The sequence below is a fragment of the Coenobita brevimanus genome, unplaced genomic scaffold (genome assembly GCF_032717465.1).
Source record: "Coenobita brevimanus isolate Jiangsu-jjx unplaced genomic scaffold, ASM3271746v2 jjx.HiC_scaffold_2882, whole genome shotgun sequence".
Lineage (NCBI taxonomy): Eukaryota > Metazoa > Arthropoda > Malacostraca > Decapoda > Coenobitidae > Coenobita > Coenobita brevimanus.
This window is the reverse complement of record NW_027643854.1, coordinates 20,001-33,058: the sequence shown is the minus strand read 5'-3', so window position 1 is coordinate 33,058 and position 13,058 is coordinate 20,001.

The following is a 13,058-nucleotide window of genomic DNA, read 5'->3' as shown; positions in this document are numbered from 1 at the left end:
TTGTGTTTGCTGGGACCAGCCTCATCACCTCTCATGCGACCTCTCGAGGTCGACGCAGTAGCAGGTCTATCTGGGGGTGGGACCAGGGGCTCCACCACCTCATCGGGAGTCTGGCTCTCCTGCGACAGGCCGGAATCTTGGAAACGGGGGTTGGAGTCCTCTGGGAACAGGTCTTCGGATGCCGCTTCCATTCTGCTGTAGATGCTGTAGTGCGCCCGTTCTCCTAGCTCTGGAAAGTGTGACTGGGATGCTTTGGCCTTTTATATATGCCTTGGTGGGCGGTGTTCAAAATTCTGTATACATTCTTGGGACAATCGGTATAATTTTGGTATGTATTCTGTCCATATTCGCCGATTCATCGCCGACATCGTACCGATTTTTAACGGTCATTTTGTCGGCGATGCATCGGCGAATGCATACTGAATGCTTGGAATGCATACCGAAGGATTACCGAATGCGACCCGAGGGCGTCCCGAGGAAGTGAGTTCGGGCAGGTCACACCGAATATTTCATGTTTGATGAAATATTCGGTGACTTGCCCGAACCCATTTCGAACACCCCGAAACGTTCCCGAAGTGCGCCGAATAGCCCAGAATTGACCGCCGAACGTTTCCCGAAGCCTATTCGGCATGCATTCGGCTTCTCTTTCGGCGATGTGTGAACGGGGTCGAATGCGCGCCGAACCGTATTCGGCTGGGATTCGGCCAGAATCAGGCCCAAACTGCCCGAATTTGGCCTTTCTGTCTGCTGTCTGTTTGATGTCACAGACAGTATACCGACGAAATAGAATGCAAACCGAACACAAATCGAACACAAACAGAATGCGCACAGACGCCAACCAGAAACTCCTATTTTGAAAATTAACTGTCATTTTTTCGGTGTGACATCGGTACAGCATCGACGATGCATCGGCGATGCTGTACCGAGGGCATCCCGAGTGCATACCGAACTTCCCACGCCCACCCAGGGGTGTATATATATGCGCGTACCAAAAAGCCCATCACATGCCCAGTTGCAACAGAGCAACAATGGACATCACAGCAGTCATCCCCAGCGAAGTCAACAATCAAGCCGTGGCCCTGTGGAGCAAAGCACAGACGAACTCCCTGCTCTACCTACCTGTACCTGGAAGAGGAGGAAAAAGACCACATTCCACCCCAGAGGAGGCGCAAGATTCGCCAGAAGAGGTCCTGTTGGTCCCGTGACTGGCTTCAACGACGGAAAGAATTTGGCCAATGGGAGAACCTTCTGCAGGAGCTGATACTGGAGGACAGGACATCATTTCGCAATTTCCTACGCATGGACGAGGACCTCTTCTGTGAACTCCTTGAGAGAATTCGTCCTTGCATCAAGAAGCAGCGCACTTTCTGGCGGGAGCCCTTGGAGGCAGGTTTGAGGCTCTCCATCACCCTCAGGTACCTGGCCACCGGGGACAACTACCGCAGCCTTTCCTTTGGATTCTGAGTACCTCCCAACTCTATCTCCTGCATCGTGTACGAGACGTGTGAGGCCATCATCGTGGAGTACATGGACAAGGTGATCGTTTGCCCATCGACAGCCGAGGAATGGAAACAAGTTGCGAAGGGCTTCTCACGAAGGTAGCAGTTTCATCACACCGTTGGAGTGATAGACGTCAAGCACATTTGTATGCGTGCTCCTAGCAAAAGTGGATCCTACTACTACAACTACAAGGATTTCTTCTCCCTGGTCCTGCTTGCTGTGGTCGACAGTCATTACAAATTCATGTTTGTGGATGTGGGTGCCAATGGGGCAACTTGTGATGCCCAGGTATTTACCAACTCAACCCTACACAAAAGTGCTCTCGAATAACCAAGTTCGACTGCCTCCCTGAGAACCTCTGATTGATGGCGAATGCCCGGTGCCCTACTTCATCGTTGGAGATGATGCCTTCGCCCTTCAAGAATGGTTTGATGAAGCCCTTCCCCAACCGAGGTCACACCTACGAGGAGAGAATCTACAACTACCGCCTCTCCAGAGCAAGACGAGTGGTCGAGAACGCCTTCGGCATCCTCGAGAACAGGTAAGTGAAATTTTGATGTCTACAAATGTCAGACGTGTCTATATATCAATCTTGGCCGCAGTCTTGGAAGTGGGGGTTGGAGTCCTCTGGGAACAGGTCTTCGGATGCCGCCTCCATTCTTCTGTAGATGCTGTAGTGCGCCCGTTCTCCTAGCTCTGGAAAGTGTGACTGGGATACTTTGCCCTTTTATATATGCCTCGGTGGGCGGTGTTCAAAATTCTGTATACATTCTTGGGACAATCGGTCATTTTGTCAGCGATGCATCGCCGACATCGTACCGATTTTTAATGGTCATTTTGTCAGCGATGCATCGGCGAATGCATACTGAATGCTTGGAATGCATACCGAAGGATTACCAAATGCGACCCGAGGGCGTCCCAAGGAAGTGAGTTCGGGCAGGTCACACCGAATATTTCATGTTTGATGAAATATTCGGTGACTTGCCCGAACCCATTTGGAACACCCTGAAACATTCCCGAAGTGCGCCGAATAGCCCAGAATTGACCGCCGAACGTTTTCTGAAACCTATTCGGCATGCATTCGGCTTCTCTTTCGGCAATGTGTGAACGGGGTATAAGGAAGAGGTGCTTCCAAGCCTCCTTTGCCACATAAGATATGGGCCTCACTAAGATGCAAGTTTTAGTGTATTCTTACTACCTCCAGACGATTTTATTCAGTTTAGGAGAGCATCGTAGCAGTGAGGAGGTTAATGAAGCTGTATCCAACCCCTCCACTTCGATAGGTCTCTGCTAAGCCTAATGAAATCGTCTGAAGCTGGCAAGAATTAAATGATGAAGGGCTGATGGAGACTTATACCCCGTTCACATATCGCTGAAAGAGAAGCCGAATGCATGCCGAATAGGTTTCTGGAAACGTTCGGCGGTCAATTCTGGGCTATTCGGCGCACTTCGGGAACGTTTCGGGGTGTTCCAAATGGGTTCGGGCAAGTCACCGAATATTTCATCAAACATGAAATATTCGGTGTGACCTGCCCGAACTCACTTCCTCGGGACGCCCTCGGGTCACATTCGGTAATCCTTCGGTATGCATTCCAAGCATTCAGTATGCATTCGCCGATGCATCGCTGACAAAATGACCGTTAAAAATCGGTACGATGTCGGCGATGAATCGGCGAATATGGACAGAATACATACCAAAATTATACCGATTGTCCCAAGAATGTATACAGAATTTTGAACACCGCCCACCGAGGCATATATAAAAGGGCAAAGTATCCCAGTCACACTTTCCAGAGCTAGGAGAACGGGCGCACTACAGCATCTACAGAAGAATGGAGGCGGCATCCGAAGACCTGTTCCCAGAGGACTCCAACCTCCACTTCCAAGATTGCGGCCAAGATTGATATATAGACACGTCTGACATTTGTAGACATCAAAATTTCACTTACCTGTTCTCGAGGATGCCGAAGGCGTTCTCGACCACTCATCTTGCTCTGGAGAGGCGGTAGTTGTAGATTCTCTCCTCGTAGGTGTGCCCTCGGTTGGGGAAGGGCTTCATCAACCATTCTTGAAGGGCGAAGGCATCATCTCCAACGATGAAGTAGGGCACCGGGCATTCGCCATCAATCAGAGGTTCTCGGGGAGGCAGTCGAACTTGGTTATTCGAGAGCACTTTTGCGTAGGGTTGAGTTGGTAAATACCTGGGCATCACAAGTTGCCCCATTGGCACCCACATCCACAAACATGAATTTGTAATGACTGTCGACCACAGCAAGCAGGACCAGGGAGAAGAAATCCTTGTAGTTGTAGTAGTAGGATCCACTTTTGCTAGGAGCACGCATACGAATGTGCTTGACGTCTATCACTCCAACGGTGTGATGAAACTGCTACCTTCGTGAGAAGCCCTTCGCAACTTGTTTCCATTCCTCGGCTGTCGATGGGCAAACGATCACCTTGTCCATGTACTCCGCGATGATGGCCTCACACGTCTCGTACACGATGCAGGAGATAGAGTTGGGAGGTACTCAGAATCCAAAGGAAAGGCTGCGGTAGTTGTCCCCGGTGGCCAGGTACCTGAGGGTGATGGAGAGCCTCAAACCTGCCTCCAAGGGCTCCCGCCAGAAAGTGCGCTGCTTCTTGATGCAAGGACGAATTCTCTCAAGGAGTTCACAGAAGAGGTCCTCGTCCATGCGTAGGAAATTGCGAAATGATGTCCTGTCCTCCAGTATCAGCTCCTGCAGAAGGTTCTCCCATTGGCCAAATTCTTTCCGTCGTTGAAGCCAGTCACGGGACCAACAGGACCTCTTCTGGCGAATCTTGCGCCTCCTCTGGGGTGGAATGTGGTCTTTTTCCTCCTCTTCCAGGTACAGGTAGGTAGAGCAGGGAGTTCGTCTGTGCTTTGCTCCACAGGGCCACGGCTTGATTGTTGACTTCGCTGGGGATGACTGCTGTGATGTCCATTGTTGCTCTGTTGCAACTGGGCGTGTGATGGGCTTTTTGGTACGCGCATATATATACACCCCTGGGTGGGCGTGGGAAGTTCGGTATGCACTGGATGCCCTCGGTACAGCCTCGCAGATGCATCGCCGATGCTGGACCGATGTCACACCGAATATATGACAGTTAATTTTCAAAATAGGAGTTTCTGGTTGGCGTCTGTGCGCATTCTGTTTGTGTTCGATTTGTGTTCGGTTTGCATTCTATTTCGTCGGTATACTGTCTGTGACATCAAACAGACAGCAGACAGAAAGGCCAAATTCGGGCAGTTTGGGCCTGATTCTGGCCGAATCCCAGCCGAATACGGTTCGGCGTGCATTCGGCATCTCATTCGGCGGTGTGAATGGGCCCTTAAGGTGCCAAACCACACCACGCTGATACCCTTGTAGAGTTTTTCCCTTCTTTTATCTAGTTTTTTTTTCTTTCTTTTTCCTTTTCCATAGGTACCAACCAACAGGATGCCCAACATTTTCTTTTCTCACTGCACACTTTCGCTTAATCTACGTGAGAAAAGAAGTCTTGATGATGATTATGATGATGATGATTTAGCTGTAGTTCCTTGATAACAATCTATGCGTTAAGGTAGGTTTTGCGCCTTTATTCTTCTGATATAATTCTGGACTGCTTCGCTTCGACATTATCCCTATAGTGGCCATGGCTGCCAGATTTGTCGGCAGTTTTATGGTGTAAGTTAAAAGACAAAAAACTTTAGATATACAGTACTGATTGCTATCCCGATGCCACATCAACCAAAAGGCGCTTGAGAGGGACGCCTTCACGTGGTGACACTGGTTTAATCAAGTGACTCCACTGGTCGGTTATGTAAAAGTTCCTCAGCTCCTTCTCTATCCCCCGAAAGAAGGATGATGGAGTGCAGAGAACAGTTTCAGCCTGCAGTCCACAGGGTTCACGTCCAGCTGAGTCCTGGACCACAACAATAACAACAACTTCGGCCTAATACAGTCTGTATGCTTTCATGTGACACAAGCGGCCACTTCCACAGCTTGAAGATTAAATCATGGTTATGAGATATCCGATGAGCTTTAGTTATGAGGAGAGAATAAGCCTCCTTGGTTACTAGTTAAATTTATCCTCCAATCTGATTACACCTGGCCCATCAGGTGAACACAAACCAACTATAACATGCAGACATTTAAGCCCTGACTATATTACGTACGGATGTCACACACTCTGGCACTGTAATGTTCATCTGATGCACAATGCACTCTGTATATAGATCACTATACTGTGTAACATGTAAATACAAATACCAGTATGGACGGGTATGCTACGTGTCCTCGTTCACATGAGCCATCATGAACCCGTCAGGCTGGCGTCAGGTCGCCAGGTAGCCGGCCAGGATTTCTCGAGAAGATATCCGAGACGTGTCGGTCGGCTGACGGATGGCTGCTGCCGTCAGCTTGACGGATCATGTGAACAGTTACATTAGAATGCATGTAAGAAATCTCGACAGCGTCTAGTCACCGGACTGCCTGTCGGAACCAAAACGAGTCGTGTGAATCAGGCCTAAACCGGCACCCCCACTGGTCTAGGCCAGTGAGGAGGGTGACTAGACACCCTGCAGGATGAAAAGCAAGACCTGTCAAAGGCTGGATGAGCAAATTTATGCCAATGACCATCTAGGAGGGTAGGTGGCGCTCGTTAGCCTTGGTTGGCAATCGACTCGGGAGAAGGAAAACTCTGAGGTAAAACCTGGATAACCATAGTCAGGGATTCCACACCCCTGTCCATAGGCTACTGGTGAGCCCTCTCCTGACTTGGGAGGTTGGGATGGGGTTTGTGTCCCCTTCCTGTAAAAAACAACCCCGCACGAAATAAGAGAAGGAAGAGTGATAGGGGTCAGTGCATGTTGCCTGACCCTGACCCAGTTTTGCCGGGAGGTCCTCCCTCAGGCACCGGCCTGGCAGGGCTTTTTGGGCCATGTCATGTTGGCACCCATCATGATGGTTGCTGGGTGAAGCCTACGGGACCCCAGTGACCGAATGATGTGATCCTTTTGATTCGTGTCATGGTGGTGCAAAGGATGCGCAAGAGCGGGTTTAACCTTCTGAAGGCACTGCAGGTGGGGGCTTGGAACGTTCTAAGCCTTTCAGAGGATGATCGACTGCCTTCGTTGTCACTTCTCTGAAGTGAGGCAACCTGGGCATGGTGAGATCAGTAGTGATGTTTACACATATTACTGATCTGGCTGTGAAGATGATACCCATCTTAGGGGTGTCGGTGTTGCAGTTGCAGCTCACTTGTCTCTTGTGTCAACAGGGTTACTTCGATTGATAAGCATATAATGCTGGTGAGACTGAAGCACTACTTGGGCTTCATCTCTCTTATTGCAGTGTATGCTCCAACTGAGACGAGTGATCTTGAAGAGAAAGAGCTATTCTGCACCAAACTTGACTCTGTTGTGGAATAGTGCCTGCACAGGATACACTCCTGGTCCTGGGTGAGTTTAATGCAGTTACTGGCACTGACAGGGAGAGCTTCGGGGATTGTGTAGGTTCCCATGGCCCAGAAACCAGGAACTCCAATAGTACTTACCTTCTGGATGTTGCCAAAGCCCATAAGTTAAGATTTGCTGGATTCTGGTTCCAGCAGCCAAATCTTCACTGCTGGATTTAGTATCCCAATAACGGAGGGGCTGCTAAGGAGACTGATCACATTCTTGTTAGTACTTGCTGGAGGTTCCTTCAGAACTGTGGGGTTTTCAGGAGTGCAGAGTTCTTTGCTACTGATCACAGACTTGTTGTTGCTACTTTAAGGCTACAAGTAAAAAACCGAGATATTCTCAAGATGCCACCTAAAAAGGTTCCATCTTGAGAAACTCAGTAATGAGGAGTGTGCATATGAGTATGCAGTGGCAGTCTCAAATCGATTTGAAGCGTTCAGCTCTATTGAGCATCCTGTTGAACGATGGGAAACCTTTAAGCGTGCTACCCTGACAGCAGCTGATGAGTGTACTAGAGACTGCCCAAGATCAAGGAGGGGATTCATCTCATGGGAAATGCTGACCACAACTGAGAGGAGTTGTGCTGCCAGACTGGCTGGGGATCAGGAACAGCACAGACCTCTGTCTCAGCAGGCACAAGTTTTACTGATGAGGGTCCAGGAGAGGTATGTCAAGGAAATCGCTGAAGAGGTGGAAGCCTGTTTTCATGCAAATGACCTTCGACCCGCCTGCAGAGCCCTGAAGAAGTTCCACTCCAGACTCACCTCTCAGACTAACTCTGTTCGGACAGCAGATGGACGGCTCATGTCGAGGGCAAATGAGTATAGGGCTCATTGGGCTGAGTACTTTGAGCAGGTATACGTGGCCGAACCTCTCAGTGGAGAGCTTCTGTTGGCTGATATACAACTACTGACGCTGTCCCACCAACTGATGAAGCTGTGCCTTCTCTAGATGAAATCAAGAAGGCAGTGGCAAGGTTGAAATGTGGTAGAGCAGCAGGTTCTTGTGACATCCCAGCAGAATTGATCAAAGCTGGGGGTGAAGCCATGATCAAGGGGTTACATGCAGTAATGGAAGCCATTTAGCAGACTGATATCATTCCTTCTGACTGGACAAAGGGTTTGGTCACCCCTATCTGGAAAGAAAAAGGATACCAGCATGACTATAGTAACTACCGGGATACTGCAGTGCTCAGTGTGCCAGGTAAAGATCTTGCTCACATTCTCCTGATGCATATCTGGAACCATCTGCTAAAGTTTCAAAGGCCTGAGCAATCTGGATTCACGCCCAGGAAATCTACTGTTGACCGTATCCTAGCTCTTCGAGTGCTTGTGGAATGCTGTCTTGATTTACGACGAGGTCTGTGAGCAGCTTATGTGGATCTCAAGAAGGCGTTTGATTCTGTAAATCGCAAGGTACCAAGGGAATTCCTGTGACTTCGTGGGATCCCCACAGGGATAATCCGACTGATTGCTGGCTTGTACTCAAACACTGAGAGTGTTGTTCTGGTGTAAGACAGGGATGTGTCCTTGTCCCCACACTTTTCAACACATGTATGGATTGGGTACTGGACCGGACTGTGAGTTGAAGTCGCTGTGAGGTATCAATTGACAATTTCAGGGTTACTGACCTTGACTTTTTTGATGGTGCAGTTATCCTAGCGGACTCACTGGAGATACTACTGAGTGGCCTCAAGGAATTTCATGAGAATGCGAAGCCATTGAGATTAAAGGTCTTCTGGGCCAAGACCAAGGTCCAGGCATTTGGTGGCTTGCTGGATGAAGCAGTTCAGTTTGTTCAAGCATGTGGTGAGGATATAGAAGTCTTTTAAAGATTCGCTTATCTTGGTAGTGTGGTCCAAAACAATGGTAGATCAGACAGTAAGACATCTTTTCACATTGGTCTGACCCACGAGGTTATGGATTTACTCATTTCGGGTATTTGGTGCTGTTGCTATTTTTGTAGAAGGGCAAAAGTTCACACATTCAGGGCGCTGGTGCTCCCTGTCTTACTTTATGGCTGTGAGACATGGACACTAAACACTGACCTGAAGCAGCGAATTGACTCTTTTGGTACTAAGTGTCTCACAGGATCATGGGATATTCCTGGTACAACCAGCGTGAGCAACAAGCGACTACTCGATGAGACTGAATCGAGGCCTATTACCCACATAATACGTCAACGCCAACTCCAGCTATATGGGCACGTGGCCCTGCGGCTGCTCTTGCTCACAGGGTGATCTCTGAACGAGTTAACCCAGAGTGCAGGAGGACAAGGGGAAGGCCACATAACTCATGGCTGGGGCAGGTCGATCACTCCTGTCGAGAGATACACAGAGGGGGAAGAGTCGCACAGACGGTTGCACAGAGGGACCTGCGTGGGTGGAGTCGAAGGGTGAGTGAGGCTGTGCTCCCTGTGATGTTTGCCCCGTCTTGATTGATTAATATCATCACTACATTCCCCACTATTATCACTACCACTACCACTATCACCACAACTACTGTATTATTATCACTACCGCTATAATGACTACATTCTTCATCTTCTCACTATCATAACTACCATTATCAGCACTACTACTATTATCACTACCACTATCACTACTACTATCATCATTGTTCAACTCCTCATCTTCTCCACACTATCACCAGTACCACTATCACCACTACTGCTATTATCACTACCACTGTCATCACTACATTCCTCTTCCTCGGTATCATCACAACCACTATCATCACTACTACTACTATCACTACCACTGTCATCACTACATCCCTCATCTTCTCCCACTATCATCATTGCCACTATCACCACTACCACGTTCATCAACACTACATTCCTTGTCTTTCCTTTCTTTTTCTATTAACTTCTTATCATTTCTTATCAATTCTTTCATAATGTCCCTTTCATTCACTTCAGCTGATATGAGACACACCACCCACCTACTGTACACCACCCACCCACCTACACCACCCTCCCACCTACATCACCCACCCACCTGCATCACCAACCCATCCACACCACCCATCCACCTACACCACCCACCCACCTACATCACCCTTCCACCTACACCACCCACCCACCTGCATCACCAACCCATCCACACCACCCACCCACCTGCATCACCAACCCATCCACACTACCCACCCACCTGCATCACCAACCCATCCACACTACCCACCCACCTGCATCACCAACCCATCCACACTACCCACCCACCTGCATCACCAACCCATCCACACCACCCACCCACCCACCTCCATCACCCACCCCTCCACACCACCCACCCACCTGCATCACCAACCCATCCACACCACCCACCCACCTGCATCACCAACCCATCCACTCCACCCACCCACCTACTTCACCCTCCCACCTACATCACCCACCCACCTGCATCACCAACCCATCCACACCACCCACCCACCTACACCACCCACCCACCTACATCACCCTTCCACCTACACCACCCACCCACCTGCATCACCAACCCATCCACACTACCCACCCACCTGCATCACCAACCCATCCACACCACCCACCCACCTGCATCACCAACCCATCCACACTACCCACCCACCTACTCCACCCTCCCACCTACATCACCCACCCACCTGCATCACCAACCCATCCACACCACCCACCCACCTACACCACCCACCCACCTACATCACCCTTCCACCTACACCACCCACCCACCTGCATCACCAACCCATCCACACTACCCACCCACCTGCATCACCAACCCATCCACACCACCCACCCACCTGCATCACCAACCCATCCACACTACCCACCCACCTACTCCACCCACCCACCTACACCAATCTCTCACCTACATCACCCTCCCACCTACATCACCCACCCACCCACACCACCCACCCACCTGCATCACCAACCCATCCACACCACCCACCCACCTACGCCACCCACCCACCTACATCACCCTTCCACCTACACCACCCATCCACCTGCATCACCAACCCATCCACACTACCCACCCACCTACACCACCCACTCACCTACATCACCCACTCACCTACATCACCCACTCACCTGCATCATCCACTCACCCACACCACCCACCCACCTACATCACCGAACCACGCACATCACCTTCCCACCTACATCAACCCACCTACACCTCCTACCCACTTACACCAACTGTCCACCTACAACACCCTCCCACCTACATCACCCACCCACCCACCTTCACCACCCACCCACCTTCACCACCCACCCACCTACATCACCCTCCCACCCACACCACCAACCCACCTGCATCACCAACCCATCTTACACCACCCACCCACCCACATCACCCACCCACCTACATCACCCTCTCACCAACACCACCCATCCGCTTACACCACCCATCCACGTACATCACCCACCCATCAACACCCACCCACCTACATCACCCACCCACGTACACCACCCATCCACCTACAGCACCCACACATCTACATCACCCACCCACCTTCACCACCCTCCCACCAACACACCCTCCTGCCTCCATCACCCACCCACTTACACCACCCTCCCACCTACATCACTCTTCCATCACCACCACCCGCTGTGGCTCAACCGGTAGAGAGGTGGCGTGCGGTCCTAACGGACCCAGGTTCAAATCCCGGCTGGGGCAGGGAACAGTTTAAGGATTTGAATATCATTAAATCAGGCTTTAATACATCGGGTCAGTGGATGGTGCCTAAAAGACAGAAGATAGATAGGCAGATAGACAGGTAAATAAAATAAATATTCAAGCCTTTAAATCAACTTTTAATATATATATATATATATATATATATATATATATATATATATATATATATATATATATATATATATATATACCAATCTAATAAATCTATCACTAGATCGGGTGAGTGGATGGTACCTACTTGATAGACTTATGGGCAGATAGACAGACAGATAAAAAATAATTATTGATGCCTATTGATCAACGTTTAATCTATTTTTGTAAACAACATATAAGCATTTATCTGCAGTAATAATCCTATCACTACATAGGAAGAGTGGATGGTACCTAGTAGATAGATTGATGGGTGGCTAGAGACAGATAGTAAAATAAATATTAATGACTTTTAATCAGCTTTTAATCTATATTTCAATTACCTGTATGTACAGTATATATAAAGTAAGTCTATTGCTACATTGGGTGAGTGGATGGTACCTTCAAGATAGATATGTTGGCATACAAGTAGAGAAAAAAATATTGATGCTTTTCAATTAACTTTTAATGTATTTACTCAACTGTCCTAATGTACTCGGTATCTACCTAACAAATCTATCACTACATTGGGTGAGTGGATAGTTCCTACCTTATAGATAGATAAGGTACAGAAAATATTGATGCGTTTTAATCAAACTTTAATATATTTCTGCAATTATGTATACCGGTATGTATCTTTCTAATAAATCTGTCACTACGTCTGGTGAGTGGATGGTACCTACGAGATAGACAGATAGGTAAGTAGACAGGACGGTCGAGAAAATACTGTTGCCTTTTATATAACTTTAATGCCATGTTGCAACTATCTTATACGCATCCATCTAATAACTCTATCAGTACATCGTATGAGTGGATGGTACCGACTTTATAGATAGATAGGTAGGTAGACAGAGAAAATAAATAATGAAGCTTTTTTCGCAAATATCTTTATGTATTTATCTAATAAGTTTATCACTACATCGGATGAGTGGATGGTACCTACTAGATAGAAAAATAGGTTGGTAGACCGACTGGTAGAGAAATAAATTTTCATGCCATTTAATCAACTTTTAACTTATTTTTGCAACTATCTATACGTACCTATCCAATAAATCTTTCCCTGCCTCGGGTGAGTGGATGGTACCTACTTGGTAGATAGACAGCTGGCAGACAAACAGATAGAGAAAACAAATATTGATGTCTTTTAATCAACCTAAATTTTTTTTGCAAATATCTTCATGTATCTATCTAATAAATCTATCGCTACATCGAGTCGGTGGATGGTACCTACAAGATAGAAAGGCAGACAGGTAATTAAAATAAATATTGATGCCTTTTAATCAACTTTTAATCTATTTTGCC